Genomic DNA, 27,400 nt, shown 5'->3' on the forward strand with positions numbered 1-27,400 from the left:
ATTACACGTGTCATTAAGTAGGAATTTATGACACTTTTATTTAATCAATTGTAGTTACCAACAAATGATGTCATGTCTAACTTCAGGTATAATACTGAGGGAAACTATGATCATGACATACTTTAATGATATGTATGGCCCCAAATGCTCCAATTGTTTATCACTACAGGAGCATTCCTTTCTAGTGTGTGATTTAGAAATGGTAGGTCAGATGTGCTTTTGAAAAGGGAAGCAGCACTAGGCACCTTCTACATTCCTGTACAGTCAGATTATCCATTTAGTTTAATTATAGTGAAAAAAAAAAAGGCCTACAAAGATATTATGCTTATTAATAGTTTTTAAATGCTGAAAGGAGTAACAAGAACCAGCAAAAAGTGAAATTACCCTTCTAAGTGTTTCCAAAAGTTGCAGATGTACACGTGGCTCTTGAATATAACAGTAGTTCTCTACCAGGCAGTGTTATGCATGCAAAATGAGGGGGCAGGGGGTGGGGAACACTCATTTGGGATTGATTACAATGAAAAGCACAGTGAAATCCTGCATTTTTAGAAAAAAACAAAACAAAAAGTGGGGCTCTGTTTATATTGTCAGAGGACAAATCCTTTGCCTGTGTTCTGTGTCCCAAAGGCTGGTGTCAGATTCTGCTCAGCGATTTGGTTCCTTTGATAAGTGGCCTTGTTATCAAACTGATAACAAAGACTTCTCTCTCAAAGCTGTTTTTCTTTTTGTTCTTTATGCTTTATCACATCAAGTATCTTCCAGTCTTCTGTCTGTAGGGAGATTAAGAATAGGTTTCTGTACATATATCAGATCCCAAGGGGAAAAGGGACAATAAATCACATTCTTTTGCTTAAATTGCTTACCAAAACCCTGATTAAGGAAAGGACTGAAGCAAAAACTTGGGAGGAAATGTGTGTACAAACCTAGTGTCTTTATTTTTTCTTTTCTCTTTCTTTTTTCTTTAATTTCTGCTTGAGTGGAAAAGGAAGGTCATTACATTAAGTGATGCGCTTTTTTTCTTCTGATTATGACTCAAGATTTTGGTTTACTAGATTATGTCTGCTCAACTTTTTTACATTTGTTTTTTGAAACGTGGACCTTCATAATAAAGGTCACACATCCCTTTATTTATTTCATCAAGAAAATTATATATATTATTTTGTGGCCATTCACTCTATTTTTTACCTCACAACATAGATTGTCCTCCTAATAGAGCCCTGATTTTTCTTTTTTTAACTTTTCTGTATTATTTAACTCAAAAACTTTGGGTGTTTCTCAGTAAGTCAGGGTTTGTATCGCCTTGACCACAATCACAATTTGATGATTAGATATTTATTGTGTATGTATGTATAAGTACATATGTACATTTCATAACTTCATTTCATAGAATTAATATATATGAAACACTATAAATTAGCCTGTGTAAATAATAGATTTTTTAATTTGGGGAGCCTAATAAAGTTTAAAAATGAAACAAAAAAAAAGAATTTTTGGGCTTTTGTGAAAAATCTTTAAGAGCTGTAGCTATCTTAAATGCTTTCACAATATTTTGAACAATTTTTCCCTTTTCAGTCACAGTCTCTGGGATCAAACCAACCACCAAATTCAACCAGTGGTGGTAGCTCAAATCTATGAAAACATGGCTCAGGGGGAACTTGTTACTAAACTTACATTCTTGTTTGTAGTTTACTTTTTCTTAGGCTTGGTTTCAGTTACAGACCATGTCAGAACCAGTTTCCTGGCATATGCTGCATCCTAAGGTTATCTTCTGCGCTGCGGTGTGTCTCGGTAATGATGGAATAACATCCCCACAGCAATTACACTAAGTAGTGTTGCTGCTGTATTTAATACTCTCTTATCTATTTTAATACAGTATAACAGGTGGAAATTGGAGGCAACCTGCCGTCAACACAGCAGCCCAGCATGATGTTTTAGCATTTCTATGAGAGCTACATAGATGGTAGACAGATCATAATAAATGCAAGTAATTATGTAAAGTTTAAGAAAGTCTGTCGAAGTGGAGATAAATCAATAACACAATGGTTGTTTTCTGTTTCAGATTTGTTAAATAGATATAAAACTAAAGAGTCCTAAATGACAAAACACTCCTTCAACAGGAAAAAATATTTGGATTGGTATTAGTCCATGGTGTACGATTATTTGTTTCTTTTAGATATAGGTACAAAGATCTGTTTGGAAAATGAACATGTGTACTTATGAATTTATAACTTGGATTAGAAAATAATATTATAAATCTACTTTAAAGCCCATATTTAATAGACAGTAATCTGTCACAAATATTATGATTTGGTATAATATAATAGGAGGTGAAAAGTCTGTGCAAACAAACTTTAAAAAATATAATTATTAATAGTGGTCATAAATTTGTATCTTTAAGTAGGTTCTAAATGCTGATAAAGATTAATATGATTTTCTTTTCTAGTCTGTCTATATTTTACTGTGATTTTTTGTCTGAATATATGAAATTTTCTCTATTTGGAACAAAGTTTACTCTAAATTATTTTTTGTTTGGTGTTTTTCTCTTTCATTCCCTTTCCATACAGTTGGGATTTTGAGCCATATACTAGCCACTGCATTAGTCATTTACCTTAGCACTCAAGCTAGCTCTTTAAAGCCTCTTCACAGAACTGTCAATATGTGGTGAAAGGGGCTATCTCAGTGCACTGCTGGTTGCAAGTTCAGCTTGAGGCATGCATGGCATTTCTGTAGAAAAGGACAAAACCTTCTCTTTAGGTCAAGTCTGCACTTCATGTACAATCCCAGCAAGCTAACTCTGCTGGAGAATGGTTTTAAATTAATTCCAGTTTTACTAATAATAACAACAGGGCCAGAGTCTGTAATCATTCCCTTCAGCCATGGTCTAATGATTATTTCACAAACAGCCATGTTGATTTACAATGTTTGTATTCTCTCGGGGGTGATTAGTATCTTCACAGTGCAGCTAGTGTAATGGATATTATTAGTGTTCTTGATATGTTTTTGTGCAAAATCAGCCAACATAAATTAATCTAATTTCTGCCTACTTTGTACAGAATTGGTGAGGAACACTCAGGAGAAATATATGGCAACTGAGACAAGAGATCATGGTTTCAGCAGGTGAAGACAGATTCAAAGAGGAAGGCAGAAACTCAGTACTGATCATCTTATAATAACTCTGTTTGCTACCTTATGCCACTAAGAACTCCTTTAATTTCCGTAGAGCCATTTTCAGGGCAGGTATACCCTAAGACAGAAATTATGAGGATGGGCAATGGTAGTAAATTATCTATATGGGGCTTGGTTTCTACCCATTGTGGTCTCTTCCATTATTCTCAGTAGAATCCTGGAGGAAGAAAAGCAGCTGTTTCTCTGGTGCTGCTCTTCCTCAGCAGAGGCCGGCAGGTAGTTAGAGAAAAATAGTAAGGAGCAACTGAAGCCTTGAGAGCTCCATTCTCTATCATACATCACCAACTGTAGCTGAGGGGAAAAAAAAAAAGAAAAGGGTTGACTCATCTTTCTTTCCTATTCCTTTCCTATTTCCTTCCCTAAATCCCAAAGACAAGAGGGGATGGAAACCAGGTTTTATATACTGGAAGGAGCACTATGTTCTCTGACCTATTTGGTGTAGTCATTTGGTTTAGAAGGAAAAATGCAGAATATGGCCCACGTATTTTTAAGTTTGAGGAAATAATTAAAGTAAATTTGTTTTGGTTTTCATCCTGCTCTAATTACAACATAGAATATTTCAAATGTAGTTGTTGCCAGATCTTTTGCATATTCAGTATAAATTAAAATAATCATCCTGATTATCTGACAAGATCTATGCAAAATGATCATAAAATGATCATTCCATAGATGGAATGCAGTATTAATTTTCTCTCTATAATATGTTGCCTAAAACTGAAGTGTTGTGGTCCCAGGAGTGATGTATGGGTAAATATTAATCTATGAACTTGATATTAATTTTCCATATCACGCTTGTAAGTCACAGGAAAGTACATAAAATATTTCATTCTGTCTTTTTCAGTTTTGAGCAGGAAGGTTATGAATCTGTGACCTGTCATTATGATCACTAATAACTGAAGAGTGTAGTTAAGAAACAGTTTCTGAGTAGAGTAGTCCTAGCACACTGAGCTGAACTTGTAAGAACTTTCTTTAAAGAAAGCTGAAAATGTGAAATGAAAGACATATTGGTTACACATGCATTTAAAAAGGATAAATAAGGGAATTACTCATTTTCCCTTTGAGTGTTTGAATGTATCATCACAGAGAAGAATCTGGCTCTAGAATGATACAGTCATCTGAACTCTTCATATTTAGAGTCTACAAGGTATTTAAAAACCTTAGCACCCTTTTTTGCTTTTGTAACTTGAAGACATGTTCAGCATTAAAATAGTATTCTGTTCAGCAAAACAAAACTAGTTATGTCACTTTCAGCTGACTAAAATGCTATTTTAAAAAGGAAAAAAAATTATTTTACATAATGTAGACATTGTGATGCTGAAACTATGTTTTCTTCCACTGCCTTTATTACCTCCTTTAGCTCCTTCTCCATTTCATCCCAAACAGATTTTTATCAGAGAAGTACACAATCTAAATTTAAGGCACAGGTTCTTCTATACCTGTCCTGGAATTACTGACTTAAAAAAGGTAAGAATAAGGACTGGCATATCTACTATGCTGAACAGCAGTCAGTCAGCAATGATGCAGATGCAAAAGATGAAGGAGGAACAATGGAAAAATACATTAGGAATTACTGGCTTTTCATTAATCTTTCATGTCAACTTTATTTTGGGACAACTTAATTATTTTTCAGTAGAACTTGTTTACACAGTATTAGAATGAAATTTATTTTAAAATTCTCTGTGAGTAAAAAGGTTAAACTGCAAACTGGCATGTAAGATGTTCATGCAAACAAGATTTTGTGTTTCTAAGTAAACAACTCTACACATATTCTTAAGTTTACAGCATATGCAGCTATGGTTACAAATATAATGAATGCAAGTACTACACAAAACACAGATATTCATAGTTCCATTGAAGAAAATGGGAAATCTGTCTGCTGTTATCAGCAGGATTTAGCCTGTTCAGATTTCATTCAATTTCTCGTTGGCCATGACATCAGTCTCTGCTTCTCTTCAATTTTCAAATGTTAAACCATGTCCTCCTGGTATAAGTAGAGGAAATGAACAGAAGCTGAAATGGTCATACGCTGGCAAGGAGATGAAAGAGATACTGGAAACTGCCTTGGTAAATGCACAAAACAACATCATGAGGTGCCTGAAGTAATACCACTATGGTGCCTTGAAATTTTCAGATAGGGAACTGGATTTAAAGACTTTTTAAGGTGCTATTTTGAGATTTTTTTTTAAAAACTACAAGGTTTACATTTTAGCTGAATCTTAGGAAGTTTTAATAGATAACAGAATTGCATTCAAAAGATTTTGGTAGGTTTTATTTAGCAGAAATTGCTAAGTTCACATATTTGTCATCTTCCTAAAGCATGCAAGATTAAAGATATATACATATACATATCTAAATATATGTATATATTATATATATGTGAAATTTTTATATAGATATAAATCTGTGCACTCCTTCCTTCAACCAACAACATCATCAGCCAATTCTTGCAGAGCTGCTTCTGAGGCACAAGAACATTACTTAGTTTAATATGAGAAATATGTTGTACTGGTGCAAGGAACACTGAACAGATAGAGTTCCTACATCTCCTACAATGTGATTAGAACAGGTGGAGAGAAAGAAGTAAAGTTGATTAATAATATTTGCTCTTAGGGATAGTCTTTCCTAGCAGATGAGATATGAGAGATAGTGAATAGACATGCGTATACAATATGAATTTGTGATGGTGTCTGTTACTAGGAGATCTTGTGCTCCAAAGAGAGCAACAGGCAAGGCTGAGCTGGGTTTTGTTTATAAAGGTCCTTTCAGAAGTTCTGTAGACTCAAGCATTGCCTTTCCAGTTATGCAAGCATTAATGATCATTCCATTACAGCTCTTACGCCAGGTCTTTTTTGTTTGTTTGTTTTTTTTTTGCATTGACTACTTAAATTAACATAACAAAATTCTGTACAGACAAGAGACAAAACAAAACAATAACCATACAGAGAATGAAGAGTCTTGCAGATGTAAGTTCTGCTGCCAGTCTTTAAAACGTGTATTTATGAGAGGCTATCCTGTTCCCACTTCATATATCCTTTTTTAAAAATATCTTTGAATTCTAGTGAACCCTTTGAGAAATTAATAATTATAACCTTTCTTATTAACTAATGTCTTGAAAGATTTATTATATCTAAGACGAAAAATCCCTTGAAATATTTTCACATTGTATAAAAATATCTTGGGTTTGACTTTGAGAAGGTGCTTTTTCTTTGAAAAAATCATGAATGACTTGGATGGATTGCATCACACAAAAGAAAGAAAATATTACATAGATTACAGATGATGGAAGATTTTCCCCTTTGTAAGGAGGAGAAATATTTAGAAAACAACAGTTTCTGCCTCTCTCCTCCTTGTAATTTAATGACACGTGTGCTAAAGTACTTTCCAACGAAATATGTAGAAGTGGGGGCTTTGATCCAATGACATTTTCCAAGAAAGTTTAGATGTTGGCAGACTGATCAATTTTAGCTGATTATCAGGAAAATATGCATTTTACATAAAGGCTTGAAAACTCTGACCTGCTATGGATAACTGTGATTAAGTGAATGCAAATATTCTTGGACAGGTTTGAGTGGAAAGACACAAAGCCCTACAGTAAGAGATCTACATCAAATTTTAAGTGTCAATCATTTCCCTAATGTCTTTCTGTTAGGATAGCAGACCTATTTGGAACCTTATTTGGAAGCCTAAAAGAAAAGTGACTAGCTTGACTGTCCAAGATTACACTACTTCTGAAAACTCTTGTGACTGATGATTCAGCCTGTAGCAAACATTGCTTATCACAGAGAGGGTTAGGCTGTGAACCAAGGGCAATACTCCACCAGTCCAGCTGATTGAATAGGCAACTTGCTAAAAGCATTTTGTGTTTATTCCTCTGTGTATTTGAGGAATATATATGGGAGATAAATGTCTGAGCACAATCCTGATGTATGTGTTTAATAAACATGGAGAACAGGATTGGATCATGCTAACTGAATGTTCCAGTCCTGTTCCAGTCAGAAAAATGTTCCAGCTCATGAGGGAAGAAATCTGCAGGAAATTGCTGCCTAATTAGATCTTTCATTAATTTGCTCATTCCAGGCAAAGCCTTCACTGTGCTTCACTTATTAGTAATGGATTTTTCAATCATATGCAATAGAATTTGGTCTGGGTTTGGGCAAAAGATTTGCAACAGAAATCTCAAGTCATGTCTTGGAGGTTCTTTCCTTGAAGATATAAAATGAGATTTCTTCTGAATCCATACCTCTCTCATAAGCAAAAATTCAATAAGGAAAACATTCAGTTTAATCTACTGGTGTCTGTCAAACTCCCACATTTCTTCCTCTGTTACTAGCAACTTCTTTATAGTGTGTACAAGATTAAATAGACAAAGTTTAAGGTATCTTTTGTAATTGTTTTAAGTAAAATAGTTTGCAAATGAAATAAGCATACTACTAAACTACACAGCTAAAAGACTTTTTTCTTCTTTCCACTTTGGCTTTTGATGATGATGATCATGTTACAAAGTATAAGGTAAGGGACTGTGGTGTAGCTGCTGAGTATTGACTTGCAACTGTACATGTATGTGAGAGAAATGAGCCTCTGTGTCATGTTGAATAATACCAATCTGGGAGCCACAGGGACAGAGAGAATCACTCCCCTTAAGAAAGAGGAATAAGGAGGTTTTATGCAAGCTCAGTATAGGAATGGGCCTGTCTTTTTATCAAGAGGATGAAAATGAAAATATAAGTATAATATAAGTATAATGTAAGTATGAAAGTCAATGTCAGATTACAAATATTAGAAGCAACTTTTTTTTGTTTAGAGTTGATGAAAAAAATCCTTCTGTCTATACATATGAAATATTAATGTGTCTTACAGTGATCCAAAGAGTGGTTTTGAAAAAGTATTGAGTTGGAATCACTAAGTTGCAATTCTACCTGTGACTCTTGGTATAAACTGTGATTTATACATTTACTAAATTACTTTTTGTTTCTAGGTAGTTAAGATTTGTCCAATTCTTCTTTAAAAAAGAATTATATTTAATTAGGATACTTTGAATTAGAGCTTGGAATTTTCACCTTCCATCCCTAAATCAAACTCCTCTCCAAATGATTTTTTTTCTAAGTATCGTAAGTACAATGAATTTTCATGCTCATGTGTCCTTAGCAAGTAAGGGTTTGTCATAGGTGAAGAACATTACATAGAATTATTTTAACATAAATGACAGCTATGCAGACAAGTCAATTCATAAATATGAAATTACATTACATTTCAGTGAAGTATTTATGTGCTTGTAAGTAACTATACTTATTAGGAGATAATTTGTGACTAGAGAGGTATTTCTAAAAGTACATTATTGTTAGAGTTTTTCCCAACTCTTGAGAGAAATAAAATTGCATTGGTATTCTGAAATAGGAGGCTCAGGAAGCTCTGACACAGCTCTATTTTCAAATGAGTCTCCAGGACAGAAACACCAACCATATATTTCAGTAGTGCAGCACAAGAAAATGGGAAAGATCTGTTGCGGTAAATACAATCCAAGCATATTTAAAGTGGACTGGCATTCCTCTGTGAAACTTGTAGTTTAAGGAACTGGAAGGAAAAAGAAACAATTTTATAAAAAGATGAAATTACTTATGTTTTTCCTCACAAAAAATATTTGTTCATAATTATCAGAATGGAACAGTGGACGCTCGTCTTGGTTGGCCAGTTTGGCTGTGTTCATCGAAATGGTCTCTAAAAAGAATTCTGGAACAGTACTAGAAACCTTTAAAAATTAAATAAAAATCCTCTTCAATGTTATTTTGCACTCAGTATTTCATGTAAGTTTTATAACATTTGCTGTCAAGAATTCTGCATTGTATTTATATGAAATGAGCACACTACCACCCCTCCTTTGTACCTCATGTGCCACAGAGTGGAAAATTCTGCAGGATAATTCTGAGTTCTTAGCACCTGACAAGTTCCATGTTCAGTTTTCAGCATAAGATTTTAATGCTGCTGCTCTTGTTTCCAGACCATTTTCTGCCAAGGAAATGGAACACAGGTCTGCAGGTACTTGCTTACAGAATCTTATATACATCTGCTCTTACATGAATTATACCATGATTCCACTGAGGATTATTTTATTTTTGATTTGTCCCTTTATGTGTACTTACTATTTTCCTGATTATCATGTAGTGTCCTGCAGGAAAATATAATGTTGAAAAAAAATATTTCACTCATTTAAATCTGAATTTTCTTGAAACATAAGGGTAAGAAGTAAAATGTCTGAGCATATCCATTTGAATGCATTAGTGTTTTTACTCAGTTACTCTTTCATTATACTTTTTTTGACATTTTTCTTTTCAAGATCAAGTCCCCATGTCTTTAGGGGTTGCTCTGTTGTGTCACAGAGGTGCCACTGCTTTTTTGAGCTTTTAGGTCTTGTGGCTACTACCTGAGTTCAGAACCAAGGTTATTGTTTAAGGAAACCTACATGCAGCCTTCTTTCATAATCAAGCTCACTGTAAAAGTCTTAATTAAAAGGATAGCATATAGTATTGTCCCACTGAAGCTTAAGGCCCAGTTCCCACTCAACACATTCGATACAGAATCATCTCAAATACAATTGGAGTTTACTTACCAAGCAAAGAACTAAAAACAAATCAAGTGTTATTAAAATAAATCACCTTAAAATTCCTTGTATTTATCTAGTGATGTTTATTTTTTTATGTGAAATTTATGTTTTCCATATGCATATCACAACTGCCATAGACTGGAGATTCTTATAGGATGCTGCTGACTTCCCAAGTTCATTTACATTGTTACAATTAATTTTCAGTGTTTTAATTATAGTGGGTCTTCCTTATTTTGAAACAATACAGCCTGAGGAAATTATGTGAGCCTGCATATGCAGAGCTATCACAGACCTGTCAGAGGAAAGCAGTGCCAGGTGATCACTGCATTGCATCCAGATGTGGGGCAGGAGCTCAAGGCAGGTGTGACCCATTAATGAGTCAGAGTGTTACATCAGGATGCTGAGGGATCTGCTCTCTTCTCCTCTGTTGCTGCTGTGGTCCGTTCAACTTCTGCTGGGTTACTCTTGATCAGGGGCAGGTAAGACCCTATAGATACTTGGATTAGGTCTTTTTCTGGTTGTAGAAAGCAGGACACTTTTTATGGAGCACCTCAGACTACTTCCTAGAATGTCATTATTTATGATGTGCTTGTGGGGAAAAACAGATAACAACGGTTTGTACGGACCTGCCATTTTTCTGAAAGTAATGCATTGGCTTTTCATGTCAGCAGAAATCATATGAAATTACTACAATGATGTAAGAACATATTGAAAGTAAACATAAACTAGAAACAGAGGTGAAGATATCAGACATATTCAATTACAGAATCTTTTGCAGATAATTAGGAAGATAAATTATCACATTTTTTGTCTGTTTCAATGGGAGTGATTTGGTTCTGAAGATGGAGCAATCACAATTGAAAAGCCATATGCAACCTTCTCATTCTGAATGTGCTGTTGTTGTGGCCTTGATGTAAACTAAAGCAGTTTAAAGGATGATTATGAGAACCTTTCAACACCTGCTGAAAATTAACATCACATAACTGCCATCTTTCACTTTGTGCTCCCTTCAAACACCTTTACTGTCTGGGGTTGACACCTGTAGCCTGTCACTACCAGTCCTGTTAATATTTGCTTGAGAGTCAAGAGAGGAAAACTTGCCTGGCCAGCAGCAGCCCAAGTCTGGCATCTTGTTGTAGACTGTATGCTAAGTAAACAGAAAGAGAATCGCATTCAAACACAAACAGATGATGATCTTCTATAAATATTTTAGTTGAGCAATTAATTTTTGAAAGCTATTTGCACTTATGCTCAGTCATAAACCAGAAAATGCTTTCTCAGTGATTTTCTTTTAACACTGAAGTCTTTCTAACCCAGTTGATCTAAGAAGTGGCATTGTTAAACAACACAGGCTATAACAAACCTGTGAAAGGGTGCAGTCCCCAATCAGAGGGCTGAGGTAGAAGCTTTCTGTTCAGTTTGTATATGTATATTCCTTGAGTTTATCATCAACTTATGCTTTGCGATATATAACCAGAAAAATAGGAACAGAACATATATGCAAATATGACTGTAAATCCTACTAATAAGCTTTACATAGATTTTATTTGCTTTAATTTCCTTTTCATTTTTGAGCAGTAATATAACTTACACTGGCATTTAATTTAATTTTAGAGGATTCTTTATAATCCTTCACTGAAATTGTTATTGCTATTGTACTCTTACATTGAAAAAAGAATTGTCAGCAAGTGTGGAATTAATTTCCTCCCTATAAATCAAGACTCATGATGACATTAAAAAACCAGTAATGTATAATAAGTAAGATTTGAGATTTTTTTTTCATTGCAATCTTTCAAAGTGATATCATTAGCTATCAGAACTGCATTGAAATTTTCCAATATTAATTTCATGGATGTAAAGTATTATGCCTTAGAAAATGTATATGAATCATTAATTCACTGATTTTTTATTCTCAGTTTATTTTATTTTTTTTAAAAAAAATCCAACAAAACCAAACCCAAACAAGCAAAAAACACTCTAAACAAACCTGCCTATATTCTAGTCAGACTGAAAGTTTTACTGTTCATTAGGATTTTAAGGTATAAATTATTTCACTAAAATTCCTGAAAGGTGTAATGTTCAGTCATTAGTGAAAAATGAGAGGTTTCAGAGGATGGTACATACTGTCCTGAGCTAACTGTTTACAGTGTATGATTCATCCAAGCTCTCCCTCCTCTTTGGCTCATAGATGCAGAGAGTTTCTGCTAGAGAAGACAGGTCTCAATTCAGGATGCTGGTGTATCTCACAAATAGCCTTGCATGCTAAAAGTATTTGAGGCCAGAAGGAGATGTGTTTCAAGTGTGTTCTCAATAGCCAATATACTCTCTATACTGTAGGGAAAGACAAGATATTATCAGTGAGCACAACCTGAAGTTTATTGCATGTTGTAGGTTGTTGCTGCTGGACACAAAATGAGTCACACGGACACAGCTCGAGGTGTGGTGGAGGAAGGAGAGAACTTTATTTATTCTCTCAGGATTTATAGGTTTCTGACCACAGCCAGGGATTGGACAGTCAGGTTAACACCTTCCTAACCACACTGGCCGTGAGAGATGTCTATCAAAAGATGTGTATCAGAAAGAATGTATACATATCTATATTTACAGTTACTGTCCTGGGAAAGTCTTTAGAAACTATGTCAACAAGATAGAAAAACTGAGTTCACAGGGTGACAGTAGGTGATGGTGGGGAGCCACAAGGCACAAACCTGGTCTTGTGTTCCTATTGGAAGATGTGATGCTAAACAAATTTAAGGCATATTTTCTTTGTTCTTCTGTCTTCTTTTTGCCATATCTAGCTGATCTATCAACATAACTTCTTGTGTTCATCCTTCTTATATGTATTTTGTTTTTTGTGTATAGAACAATTTCCTTAATTTATATACCAAAGCCCTAGGTTCTTTAGAGTCAGTCTTTTAAATTCTTTTCAGAGAACTTGGTCAAGATAAATCACAGTATGTATCAAACAAAGCCATATACAGCTAAAATGGAGTCCATTACCTTGTCAGGTCTCATACTGCCTGTAAGAAGACATTTTATATAGGACCTCTTCTACAAACAGTTTCACACAAGGGCACATTCAGAATTTCTACCCCTATTTATAAAAACGTGAATCATACAAGATGACTCATGAGAATAACTGCACGTAGAAGAGTGGGACTGTACTGGGTAAGGTTAGGCTGCTGCTTCTTGCTCAAGAAAAAGACTAACTTATAGACTATTTGTGTGCTTCCTTGGCAATGTGAAGCTGTGTTCAATGCCAGTGTGGAGTCTCCTGGACAAGAGGAATCAGGTATCCAGGCCAGACAGGCATTTTCCTTCCCAAACATATCAGGAAATTACTATGAACCAACAGGCTTCACCATGCATGCTAGCTGATGCTTCTCTATCGACTGCTTTGAAGGCTTGTTCCAGGACAAAGTCACAGGTGGCCTCAAGTCAGAGGATGTTTGAACCACTTTTGCATTTATAGTGGAGTAGAGGAATCCTGAAATGTTTGTGCAGGTGTCCTCTGTAAACAAAAGCAGACACAAAATGGAGCTTGACCTTTCAAAGGATTGAATTTAAATCGGTTTTCAGTGTCAACAGTTTTTAAAACATTTCACCCTTGTAAAATTTGTTATCCAGATTTTCATAGGCCATGGTTTACCTTCTAAAAGAGTAGTAGAGTGGAATAATAAATGGCAGCTGATCTATGCTTTTCCATGACTTTTTGGACTATATTAAATATGCTGGTCCTCTTACCCTGATATCCACCTTAAGTCAAAGCCACTGTCTCTTTATAATTAGTGGACAGAAATAGACAACTTCAGGGCATGATTCGTTTGGCCTCTCTGTGACATCTGCATTAAAATAGATGAATGGTGACTAGGAAACACCCTCCATTTATAGAGGGAGACCAGATGTCTAGCTCAGATTTGAAATATATCTAGTCAGGTGAGACTTTACCAAGGTTTAAGGAATGGATTTTTTAAAAAGTACCGTAAATATATATATATATATATATATATCAGTCTACCTTTTCATTCATGTATGTGCCTTGGCATCTGTTGTCTAGGTATCTCTGGGAAAAAAATAGCTTCAAAGTTCCTGCTACACAAATATGTCAGAACATACTGTAATGTGGGTGGCAAGGGCATGGAATCCTGAAGTCTCTGTTTATAATACTTATTTCATAATACAAGAATTGCAAACAATTCATATCAAAACTAATAGGCTTTTAAATATTTGCTGTTTCTGTCTTAGATCTTGCAATAGATTTTATGGTGCTTCCTGCCATTGCATTTAAGTGTCAGACCTATGAAGGATAAATAGGAGACTACAGTGGCAGCCATGTCACAGAAGGACATAATTTAAAAGAAAGATGGCTAAAATTTTCCTTTGTTCCAATTAATAGTACATTTGAAACTATGGTGGTGTCAGTCTTAAGAACAAGGCAGCTTTTTCTCATGTACTCTTTAAAAATTTCAGTCATTCTATTAGCATCTAAGCAAAATTTCTGGAGAAAGAAAAGTTAGGGGTGACTCAAACCCAAAATGTGTAATATCCTGGGATATTGGTAGCTGCGGTCAGCTCAGTCATTCTCTGATTCAGTGAATGTTATTTTTCATGTGGAGTAGAAAGACCGAGAAACAGATATTGAATAAATAATTCAATAATCAAGGTGTTTACAGATTCAACCCATTTGGGATCAAATCCTGTATGCTGGATAAGCATCCAGTCTCCTTAATTTCTGATTACTGGTAAAAAAGAAGGAAGGCAACATGAACAAAGATGCATGCAAATCTCCTTTTCTACTAAGAAGGGGAGGCACCTCATGTTGAACAAAATCTGTATTTCCAGACTACAGCATTTATGATGAAGTTGGTTCTCTGTTCTCAGAGTACTCAGTTCCATGGGGCTGTGAGTTTAAAGTCTAGATCTTGGTGCAAGCTAGCTGAAGTTATAATTGACAAACTCTGCTGTGACTTTCTATGCGTGCCTCATGTTGCCACTCAAGTTTATCCTCCTGCAGTGTAATAAACTTGAATCACTGTATCTGGAGACCACTTTCAAAGCAAGCTTAATAAATGCAGCCCCTCCATAAACACTGCTTTTGAATTTGAACTGGCAAGGTAGAATATGTAATAAGTGTATGCTTGTTGATGGAAAAACTCTAATTTCATTCACTCATAGAATGAAATCCAGAACAAATAAATGTCAGTTTTAGAGCAGGGAAGTCCTTTTTGTCAGCTACAGCTTTTTATCTATAACGGGAATTCTAATCATTTCCGTGTCAGACTCAGATTATTGATAATTCTGCTTATATCACTTGTTTTAATTCAGATTACTGTTGCATTCCTACATATGTCCAAAGTGGGTCCAAGGAAGGCCAGTAAAGCTAGAAAAGGGTCTTGGGCACTAGTGAAAGATCCAGAAAGAGGCAGCTGAGGTTGTTTAGCCTGGAGAAAAGGAGAGGGTACCTTATCACTCTCTACAAGTGTATGAAAGGAGGGAGTAGCCAGGTGGGGGTCAGCCTCTCTTCCCAAGCAACAAATGACAGAACAACCAGAAAGGATCTCAAGGAGATTTAGATTGGATATCAGGAAAAATGTCTTCACCAAAATGATTGAAAAGCATTTGAATGTGCTGAACAGGGAAGTGGTGGAGTTAGTATCCCTGGAGGTATTTAAAAGACATGTAGATGTGGCATACAGGGATTTGGTTTTGTGGTGGACTTGGCAGTAATGGGCTCATGGTTGAGCTTGATTTTGGAGGTCTTTTCCAACCTAAACAGTTCTATGATTCTAAGTTTTTATTTGACTTGGAAAATATTGTTAAATAATTGATGAATAGTTGTTGCAAGTGACATAATGATTTCTTAATTAAAACTTATTTCTGTCTGTGCACTTGAAGAAATACAAGCACACATTTTCAGTTTAAGCCAACTCCATTTATTCTACATATTGTGTTTTTAATCTTGTGGTTGAGCAAAATGTCTCAGCTTAAAGCAATCTATAAACTTCATTCAGCTTTTCCCAGTCTTGATGAATCTCTTCAAGATGACAATCTTCTTGCAAGTCAGAGGAGAAGGTTACTATTGGCAAGGAAAACTGCCACAGGTCCTGTGTCTATATCACAGATCTGTTGAGCTATATTAGTGGATTATACAGCTGGCAGTCAGGAAGGTCACCTGCCCTTTGTTCTCTGGAATTGTTACATTACACATTATAACTAGCTGCATGAACAAGTCACAAACAATTAATTTCCAAGCTCCAAAATAATGCATGAAAACTAACTCACTCCTTTAATCTTTAATCTCAGTTGCAGGGAGCACCTTTTCATCCTTTTTCAGTAATCTGACTGGGAATGTGGGACTAGAAATGGCTTGTACTGAGCTAGAGAAATTAGTCAGAAAAACATAAATGAGAAAAATTAGGAAGTGAGGAGAAATGGGAGATACTAAAAATCAGAGAAGTAAAATAAACAAGATAGGGAAAGAAGTATCAGTCTATCCCATGTGACAAACACCCAGAACTATCCTTGTCCCCAGTATAATTATTCATCTGAATCCAGTGGGTTTTTTTGGAAAAGAGTGAAACCCATTTTTCTCTAACTCAGTCTGGGCACTGATTCTCATGCACAAATCTACTGTAATTGTTTCTTTGTTTTGATTAGTTTTGAATTTCATGTTTATTCGGTTTTGTTTTACCTAACTTCTGGTGAAAGATCAGATGCTAAAATTGCGAAATAATCTTTAATAATCAGACTTGAGGAATGAGTACTACACAATAGTTTCCTCCAGCAGGCCCTGTATGCTGGAGCTGGATCAGCTCAGCAGTTTCATGCAGAGGCAGGTGACATAACAGAATCCATCAAAAGTTCTTTTTTCTTTTAAAAGTAATAATGAAGGTATGGTTTTGCTCTCTGAAGTCTCTTCATATTTCTGCTGTTAGCGATTTGAAGATAGATGCAATATTGCAGAGCTTTGACATGAATGAATCTTGAATTAACTTCTGATCTGGTGTCAGGGAAAACACTGATTTTGTTACAGTTCTTATAGAGGAAAAAATGGGGATTTTAAAGGGATTGAATCAAGGGATTAGATACTCAGTGTGCAGTTGCAGGGGAGATATCAGAAGACACAAAAACTCCATTCTAAACTTTACATAATGCTCTGTGCATTAATGATTGTGAAAATCATATTATAAATTAAATCGCAAAATTTACAGAACACTTTTAATTTCTTTGGTATGTATTTTCTATGAAAAATCTTTTGAACTGCACTTTTAGAGAGATGTCATAGGCGTTGCTTTTCTTTTATTGTTTGTAAATATTCTAAAAGTATTAACTTATCAAGCAATTAGTCCTTTTGAGACTATTGTAATTTATCTCTTAAACAGATAAAGATGAAAAGCCTATCAATACATGATTCAAGTTTGTCACGTATTTTCAGATTGACAGCTGAATACTGTTTGGCACCCTTGTTTTACAGGGAGAAAGGATTTTAAAAATGAAACAACAAACTAAAAATAGCAGGAGAATAAATAATGTAACATCTGTTGTAAAATAGAATAAAACAGTTTATAAAAGAGAGAACATGGAAGTTTAGAAACAAATTCTATTCATTGACACTAAAGCAGTAGCCTAAAATCATTATTGCCTTAGCTGCTGTTTCACTGGTTCTCTTTTATAATAATATTGCAATTCAATAAAATTGGTTAATTGCTAGATTGTGATCCTCAAATCATTGTTTCTTCTTCAGTATGCAGATAAAATATTTTGTACAAAATGCAAATGAATATTATTGAAATCAGAATCTAATTTTCCAGCTGCCAGGGTAAAAGTGCTGGATTTAAATGAAATGTTTTCAAAAGTACTAAAACTTAATCCAAGTTTTCAGATTTCCATCTCTTCTAGAAAAAGATAAATTTATTACTGTTAAATGAGTTGCCCTGGAGATGTACCAGAGTAACTGGGAGCATGGAGAATGAGATTTTAAATATATATATCTCTCTAAAGATGAAGATTTGAAAGTGGAAAAAACATATATTGATTAAAATGGCATTAATTCCTTCTCATTATGAACTGTTTCTGTAGGGAATCAAGAAGAGGAAATGATGGTACTTATCAGGAGAGGGATTTTATTTGGTTCTCCCCTCCCACTTTGCTTCTTTACATTAAGAAGTAAATTACATTTGAGTAGTACTCAGAGTAATACTCAGAACCATGGAATCATAGGATCCTAAATGGCTTGGGTTGGGTGGGACCTTAAAGTTCATTTAGTTTTAACCCCCTTGGCATGGGCAGGGTCATCTTTCATAAGACCAGGTTCTCAGAGTCCCATCCAACCTGGTCTTGAAGCACATCCAGGAATGAGGCATCTACAGCTTCTCTTGGCAACCTGTTCCAGTATCTCACCACCTCCATAGTAAGGAATTTCTTGCTAATATCTAATAGAAACCTATGTTCTTTCAGTTTGGAGCCAGCCCCACTTGTCCTGTCACTACATGCCCTTGTGAAAAGTCTCTCTCCATCACTCTGTGGGTTCCCAACAGGTTCTGGAAGGATACAATTAGGTCACCTTGGATCCTTTTTTTCCAGGTTGGACAGTCCCAGTTCTTTCAGCCTTTACTTATAGGAGAGGTGTTCCATCCCTCTAATCATCTTGGTGGCCTTCCTCAACAGGATGATGTCCTTGTTACACTGGGGACCCTAGATCTGGATGCAGTGCTCCAGGTAGGGTCTCACCAAAGCAGAGGGGGAGAATTGCCTGCCTAACCCTGCTGGCCCAGGATACAGTTGGCTTTCTGGGCCACAAGTGCACCTTGCTGGATGATGTCCTCTCATTCAGCAGCACCCCAAGTCCTTCTGGACAGAGCTGCTTTCAATCTGTTCATGCTCCAGCCTGTGTTGATATCAAGCATTGTCCTCACCCAGGAGCAGCACCTTGCTCTTGGTCCTGTCAAGGGCCCACCTCTTGAGCCAGTCCAGCTCTCTCTGGATGGCATCCCACTCCTCAGGTATGCCAACTGCACAGCTTGGTGTCATCAGCAAGTTTGCTTTATTCTTCTTTTGATAACATGGTTTTGGTCTGCACACTCATGACTCCAAAGAGACGCCATGGAAAACCAAAGAGGTTGCACTTCAACAAGCTTTTATCAGGATCCATTCATCTGATTATTTTCAGATAGATTCAGAATCTATTAAATGGAGAATAACTGTGGGAAGCAGAAGTATAGGATTTAACCTTGAGTTGCTGATATTATACTTACAAGAATAACCTTTTTTAATGTATATTTTGACAGAAAAACAAGATGATATGAGGCAGGTTTTGCATACATTTGGAATCAAAGTAAAAGAAAGAAAAAATGAGGGAGAAATAATAATAATAGGAAATAAAGGGGGCTTCAGTGCCACTGGTCTCACAATTCCTGTAGGAATCTTTTGAACAGTTTTAACCACAATTTACATATACAGTCAATAACAAGCTTGAGAGTTTCTAGTCTAGGTACTGTGTTTTAGTTATGGATGTGGTGTCTTTAAACTATGATCAATGGTGTTTAATTTTGAACAGATTTACAATCCAAAGGAAGAATTAGGTTCAAAACAACTAAAAAACCCCAAAAACCAAAAAACCATCTAAACCCCAAAATCAACCAACAAACAAAGCAAAACCAAGGAAAAACACAAAAAGCGAGGGTTTTTTTGCTAAAAAAAATATAGGGGAGTCAAATCTGATTTAGGCTCTTCTGCCCAGTAAAATTAGAAAAGGTATATACACTGGATCATTATATTATGCAAAACACAGTACAGCAGTGACCTAAAGCTATCTCCTTTGGATGACCAAAACCAGTGTATTTTAACAATTCCAAACAAAAGTACACATAGTTCTTATCAATGACTTTACTGAATCTGAATTGATCTAAATCTATATCAAGAAAACAATTTTGTTTAAAGATTTTCACTTTCATAATTTTTATCATGCAATACTGTTGCATCTTAAAATTCTGAGTATTAGAATTAATGTAATAATGCAGACACTTTGCCTTGATTCCAAGAAAAAAAGATGTGTGCTGTTTTATTCTCTGTCAGTTCTCTTTTCCCAGAAAGTAAACTTGAGAACTTGCTTTATGAACTGAAAAATATTATTTGTGCAACTGGCTTGCAGAAGAAATAATCAGAAGCCATAGAAAGAATTTTGAACCATTTGTTTGGCTCTCAGCACCTGAGAAGTATGACTTGGCTTACTCATCTTGAGATAAGAACCTCAAGAAGAAAGGGAGGAACTGGGGTAATCATGAGGGGAGCATGTAAGGAAAACTGCGATAGAGAAAGAAGAGGATTTAAGTACCATGGCATAAGGAAAGGAATTATGAAGATGCTCTTTTCATAGTGGAGTGCAGTTACAAAGTCAGTGGCTAGGAGCTGCATATCCATATATCTGATGAGCCTAGGGTCTTTTCCAATTTAAATAATTCTATGATTCTATTACTATACATCCCATTAAAAAAACCCAAATTTTTTTTCACAGCCAATGATTACGGAATGTTGATAACTCCCTTGCTATAACTCTATTGTGAAAGGCCTCCTTAGCATTTTCTTTTCCTCACAAATATTCCTGAAATTTGAAAACAACTCTAGGAAACACAAGTGAAACCTTGCATGCACCTCATTTTCTTTCAAAACAAAGCTGGCCTGGACATTGTTTGGGTGAAAGCATCACTAATGGTGCCAGTCAGCCACCAGTAATTTTGCGTTCTGAGGTGGGGTGCCAAATGCAGTGGAGTACCAGTGGGGCACATCTGCCTTCTTGTGAATGATCATGTTCCTGAAAAGTTCTATAGATTGCATATTAACCTTGTTATGAATGTTGTCTCTGTTTACTTGTGACTTTGCAGAGGAAAAAATCCTTTTGGAAATGAAACACCTCAGTTACAAAAATAGGTTGTCACGATCAATACAAAACTTGCTTACATGTCCATGTAGCAACATAAGTGTTTGGCTAGATATGGATTTTAATTTTTCTCTAAGATTTTTTTAGAAACAACTCATGCCAGCTTTGGAAGTGAACTGAAATAAATGGGCCATTTGTCTCTTCTCATTTGGTTTGAGTAACAGAAAGTGAAATCTTACTCATTAGCTTCAACAGCTGAATAGGACTGGGTCAATTACCATCATCTCCCACTTCTTCAGCATAACCAAGAGCAGTACTTGAGTATGTCTGGCGTGTCAGTAAGAAATGGATAAGAAACTAATAATCAGAAATTAAATATTCAAATAATTGCATACAAATATATTGAAAAATGTGAATGTCACTGGATTTAATTGAAAATATGGTAACATGGTACAGGAATATACTTGTAAGGTGAAATCCCTAACATTGTCTCTCTTTACAAAGGAAGACATTGAATGTAACTTTTATAGTTCCCTTCTTGTGGAAACTGAAATATGTACAAAAGGCTGTTAGGTTACTCACTTTTCTACTGGGGGCATATAGCTGATAGAATAATCTGGCTTAGTTGTATCTCTTGAGGGCTGGGATAAGATCAATGGACTCAAACTCTGAATGAGGCTATTCATTCTCCTCTAGGAAAGACAAAATGGAAGAGAAAGATGTTCAGGAAGAAGATAAGTTGTTAAATGCTACAAAGGCAAAGGTCCATGTGACTAACCTTTGTGTTATAACCTTCTAATACTGTAGATTGAAGATCAAAAATGTGTGACTCTCAGATTCTTGCTTAATTCAAGTTTGAGGCAAATGCTACTTCTGTTCTACTCTCGTTATTTCCTGTCTCCTAAATCCAGTCAGAGATGGATACCATAATAATCAACATAAAGCCCCTTTCCTAGGGATTCAGACCACCCAAAGAAATAGTAATAGTTCTGGGAATCGCACTGGCAGTGGAGCCAGAACCGGTGGGGAAATAGATGAGAAATGAGTTTGACTGTTGTTTAAAGCAGAGGGCCTGGATGAACTCTACAGCTGAAAGAAACTGCTGGGAGTGCCTCTGAAGAATAAAATTTAGTGTATGCAGCATGGAATTTGGTCCTCTAAATGCCATTCATACATTACCAATTTTATCGTTCAGTAAAATGTGGGGATAAAAAGACAAACTGAAAATCCTGTACTGAAATATCACCAATGTATTACTTTCCAAAGGTCCAAGCATATTTACTTTTCTTGCATGTTGCAAAACTGTTGATTAATGCATTATTGAGGCTATATCCTGAGAAGAACAAAAGTTTTGGGAAATGGTTTTCTTTATTTCTTTTTATTAATTGATTTCTTTTCCCTGTGTGCTGTTTTATATTTTAATTACCATGGTGCATGAAATGGTAAAAAAAGCACTTATTACCTTTGGTTTAGTTGTTTGTTTTTTTTTTTATAATGTCATTTTTCATAATGAAAATTCATTAACTTGAAACTTTGATTAAATTTTTATTTCATTTTAGTCTTAGTTTAAAATACATGCATGTATCTGAATAATTTCTTAAGTCATGGTCTTACAATGTAGAGACTATATGACAAGGTATTTTTAAAAGCAAATTTGAATGTTAATTAAAAGCTAGTTAGTAGTACTTCAAGAGAAATACCTAATACACTTCCTGCTTCTGAAGAGCCCTTTGAAATATAGTCAATTATTTCATGGGCTGGAAACATTGCTCTGGGACAAGGCCAAAACTTAATTCTGTGACAATATTAAAATTAATTTTGAAGGATTCTAATCAATCACACATTTTTATATAGGGAAAAATAAACTTCAAGGTATTATTGTAAAAAATTACTTTTTATGACAGCTTAGATAATAAAAATATCTTAATAATATCTAAAACTTGCTGTTTATGCACTTTTCTCATTGGAATACCTTTCATTAAGTGGAGTGAGGAAGTGAAACCAAGAGGTTAACAATCTGACCTGTGCAGACATCTGTATCCCACAGTGTCCTCTAGAAGTGGCAAGCCAACTATGACAATAACAAATTTCTTGAATTCACCCCCATTTTTTAATCAATTTTTCCCTATTTCTGATTATTTCCTCTCTGTTCCCTTCTTATAGTGTCTCTTAATTTAAATTTTGGTTTATCATTAATCAGCTTAGAGGACTTTTTAAATTTTTGTGTGTATATGATCATAAATAGGGATAGGGAGTGCAATGGGAAAAGTAAAACTCTCTCCAGTAGCCAGCCACCTTGGAAAGCAGAGACAGGATTCATTGAAGAGCTCTGAGCAGTTCTCTAGTGCAGTGAGTGGCAGTGAGGTAGGTGATTTTTTACTTGTTTTTTCTCTATTGCTATTCACTTTTATCAGAACCTCATTTAACCCTCCCTCTCTTCACCACTGGCTGTTATCATTAAATGATGGTATTAGTGCTAATCGATTAATTAGCCAGTAGTGATGTGCATTTATTACTTGTTAAGTTTGTGCATACACCTTTTACAGGTTAACATTTATTGAAACATAAATCAGGATTGATTACTTGCATGTGCACAGTGTTTTGGTTCTGTCTGATAAACTGATATCTTATGGAGGGAGATAAGGAGGCAGTGGGAATGGAGGTTTAACATTCTTAAACCTGTGTTAGGTGATAACTGTGAGAGGCCATCACTGTTCAGCCTTGCAGGTATGAGGCTGGGAGAAGTGTGACATAAGAACTTGGGTAGGTGGAGAACAAAGGAAAAATAATACTACAGAGACTGAAAAGTGCCTCAATAATTCAGGTAGAGGCTTCAAAGCCATAAATTGCCAAGGCTACTGCTATGGTACCTAAGATACCGCAAAATGTTTGTTATTGTTTCTGATGCAAATCTGCTGTATCATGTTTTCTATATTTGTGTGAGGTTATTTGAATTTAAAGGTCATGCTTCGTACCTTTTGTTTGTTATTTTTGACCAAGAGTTGTAGATTTTGTGAAGTTTTACCCAGAGTTTTTATTGTTGCTATTGTAACTTAAGAAAGATAATTTATGCTGTTTTCCACAGTCTGTGTAATTACCCTACTTATATTTACACATGTAGGTCTGAAATTGAATAATTTTCCTACATCACAGTACAATCCACAAGTTCTGGCTCTTAATTCATGCACCTTATTCAATTAATATAAAAAGAAAACCACCCAAAAAAGCAACAACAACAAAAAAGTACCTTTTTTTTTTCTTTCCTCAGAGTAATTTCAAATTAAGAAATTAGTTCTACAGTATCTCACTTACAGATGTTATTTGACCTTTATTTGCAAGAAAGAAAGATGTGGGCACAGTCAGGTGCATTTACTCAACATTTAGAGCCTGGCTGTGTAAATGTAGTACAGAAGTGTTCTGGTTTCTGTCCTGGATTGATGCTTATGTTACCCACATCCTGTGCTTTGGGATGATGCTAGACCTGAAGGATTTTGGTCACCACACCCTCCACATAAATATAAGTCCTTATTCTGAGTAACCCCTTGAATATGTCACTTCCTACCATTCCAGTGGAGCTAAACCTCCTGACCCCAGTACTGAGGTTGAGTAGGTTAAAGGAAAGGTTTTACAGTGCTTTGGTGGTTTACCCACCTGTTTAGCAAGTAACATTTTTTCTGGGGTGTATGATGCTATTGGTTAAAATCTCTAACTGATTTTTAGCATCTGAATTATTTTTTTACTTTCAAAACAGTATTTAGAGCAGCAATGAATTTCCACATTTATAGCATCAGATTGCACAGGAAATGTGGCAGTATAATCATGTTGTAATTTATAGCTTTCTTCTACTTTTGGTGTTTTCAGTAAGTGTAATTTATGGAGCCTTATTTCTGTATTTTTTGGTATTTTTCTCTGTTTGCTCAATGCCACTTTTACTTGATGAGATAAAGATATAAATATCTGGTTTTTTACAAATTATTTCTAAACTCTCAGAATTAAAAAGATGATTCTAGCATGAAAACTTTGCAACCAGATACGAGCACCTGCTGCCATTTGTCAAGATATTTTTCATTGCTTTCTTCAGATTTGGCTCCAGAAAAACTAAGCAAGACTTTGAACTACCTCCCATAACAACACTGGAATTAGACTGCAGCAATCTTATACCTTTTTTCTGTAGAACGAAAAAGTTGTGTTTCTTTTGTCTAGCAAGTATAGTGCCAGAAACTGGGTTTTTTTACTTTAAAATATTTTGGACCAGTTAGAAGAATTTAGTTAAAACTCTAGTGGAATTCTTATGTTTTGACTGAATTCTGGGAAACATTACCTGATTCCCTAATGATACTGATTCACTGCAGTACAGTTCATAACTAACATTTTCCTGGGATTTTGGAGGTTTGGGTCTTGCATTAATTATTGAGCATTGGCCTATTGTTCTCCTGAGAGTCTCCTTCTGAAGTTAGGTTTGGGTTTTTTATGTTTTGGGTAGTGCTTTGGGAAAAAGAGGTGGGAAGGGGTATTGGTTTTATTCCATGGCAAAATAAAACTTTTGATTTTGAAATGCCAAAGGTGGTTCTGTGATATTTAGTCTCTTTATTTCCTGTAAAAAAGAACTAGAAATAGACCAAAGAAAGCAGACACAAAAGAATCTAGATTTGGCTGACTGTCTTCATTCCTGTAATTATTTTAGTGTATTTTTTCTTATATCTGCACTGTTTAAGCCCTTAGGGTTTCAGTTCAGTGAATATTTTTACAGCAATCTCTTCCTGTGCCTGATTTTTTTCACTGAGACAATACTTAGTCCAAAGTAATTTTTTCTTCTTCTAAGGTAATCAAAACCCTGGCAATTTCACTGTGTATTTATATATGTGCTCCTTTACTGTGAAGAAGTCCCAGATGTTTTGAATCTTCAGATCATATTCATTTCTTCATCCAAAATCTGGATCTTTCTCCAGAAGACCAACTTCTGGCAGTGTTCATTGCAAGCCTTTCTGGTTCCCCAAGCAGCTTCTTCCAAAATTATTTGTATATCTGGCATAAATCAGGAAGTCCAAGCTCAGATACTCCTGTTGTAAGTTATGCCAGTCCTTCAGGAGGTCCATAGAAATTTTATTATAAGAAATAATAGCCCATGTCTACTTCACACATCTGCTTTTTCATTAAGGTTATTCTAATTGTTTATTCTACAGCAAAACTCATCCTTCCACATATTTTTAGCATTTTCCCCCTGGAGTTTTTATGAGATCATTCTTAATTGAGAAATCCACTACAAGATTGATTCATTTTCCTTTGAATATGATAACTTAATTACATTCTCACCTGTAATCTCCCTCTCATCCTTTTCCACCCTTCAAAATATTGTTTATTTACAGGTCTTGCTCAAGACAATGTCAGTGACATTTCAATGTTATATTGAAATTCTTAGGATACTTTTATTCAGAAAGTGTGAGTTTGGGATATTCTGTGTAATTCTTTGTTATGGCAAACAGTGCCGTATACAACTCTCCCCCCTGGAAATGGCGTTTCCTGGAAAGTGTTCATTATTTTATGAACCATTTTTAATGTGATTTGTGTCAATTTTTCAGAAGAGCTTTCTTGGAACAGACTTTCTTTTCCAATGCATTATTCCAGATTAGTGTTGCCTCTCTGAGGAAACTGCTTGCAGAAATTCTTGCTGTTTACACACAGCTCATTTCACTGGAATAGGCACAAGGGAGTCTGTTTTTTCTCACCATTAAAATTAATTCAAGATTATCCTTTAATTTCAGGGATTTAGAGATGAGCATATAAACTATAAAGGTTCAAAATGGTTACTTCTTAAAGTTCTGACACCTTAATATTAAAGTACAATAATTATAGGGGAAAATCAATACCATAAAACTCACCACTAGCTGTCATGAAATAGTCGTGGGAATCATAGGGGACAGTAAAAATGACAGTGAAAAGCCCAGAAATTATGTATATGGGCTAGCATACATGAAAATCAGCTTTGAACCTCTTTGAGTAACAACTTCAGGGTATAAAATAGAAAAAGTTTCTTATTCAGAGAATATAACAGCAAAATGTGGTATCTGAACAGATAGTGGTTTTGACATTATAATTTTGGTATCTCACCTGTGAAAATGAAAATCATATACCACACTAAGGATGCTGCATCACCCTCTGAGGGGCCCAAGTGCTGCATTAGGCAGATGGTGCTGAGAAAGGATGACCATTGTCCCTTTTGCCTTCAATTTAAAACCCAGCGTGGGTCTGGTTTTGTTCTGAGGATACATCATTTTGTTTAGGTGAGAAACCATGGTATGAAATGCCCCACGCTCACCACAGGAGAATTAGTATCTTTGATTCATGCCTCCCTGGGGTCTCTCCCCAGGGCATAGCTTGGGCTGTTTCTTCCATGGTCAATTCCAGAGCTGAAAGTAGAGCTTTTCCTCTTTTGTTCTTGGGAATGGTGGCTGAAAGTTCCTTTTGCTCAGCATGTGGAAAGTAAATACCTTCTGGCCTTGCATGGCAGAAGCAAGTGGAAAGACCATTAAGATTTTCCATTCTCTTTACACTAATACCTTTTTGTATTTCTGTGTTGAAAATATTTGCTTTATGCACTTACAGATAACATTCTTTTATATAGGTTATATAGAATCCACAAATTGTTTTTTTAACATGGTCATTTCAATGGGGAATCAAATTTCCATGAAATCTACTCATTTCAAAACCTTGGCAATTTTGCCGTATATTCATATATGTGG

This window comes from Parus major, chromosome 2 (assembly GCF_001522545.3).
Source record: "Parus major isolate Abel chromosome 2, Parus_major1.1, whole genome shotgun sequence".
Lineage (NCBI taxonomy): Eukaryota > Metazoa > Chordata > Aves > Passeriformes > Paridae > Parus > Parus major.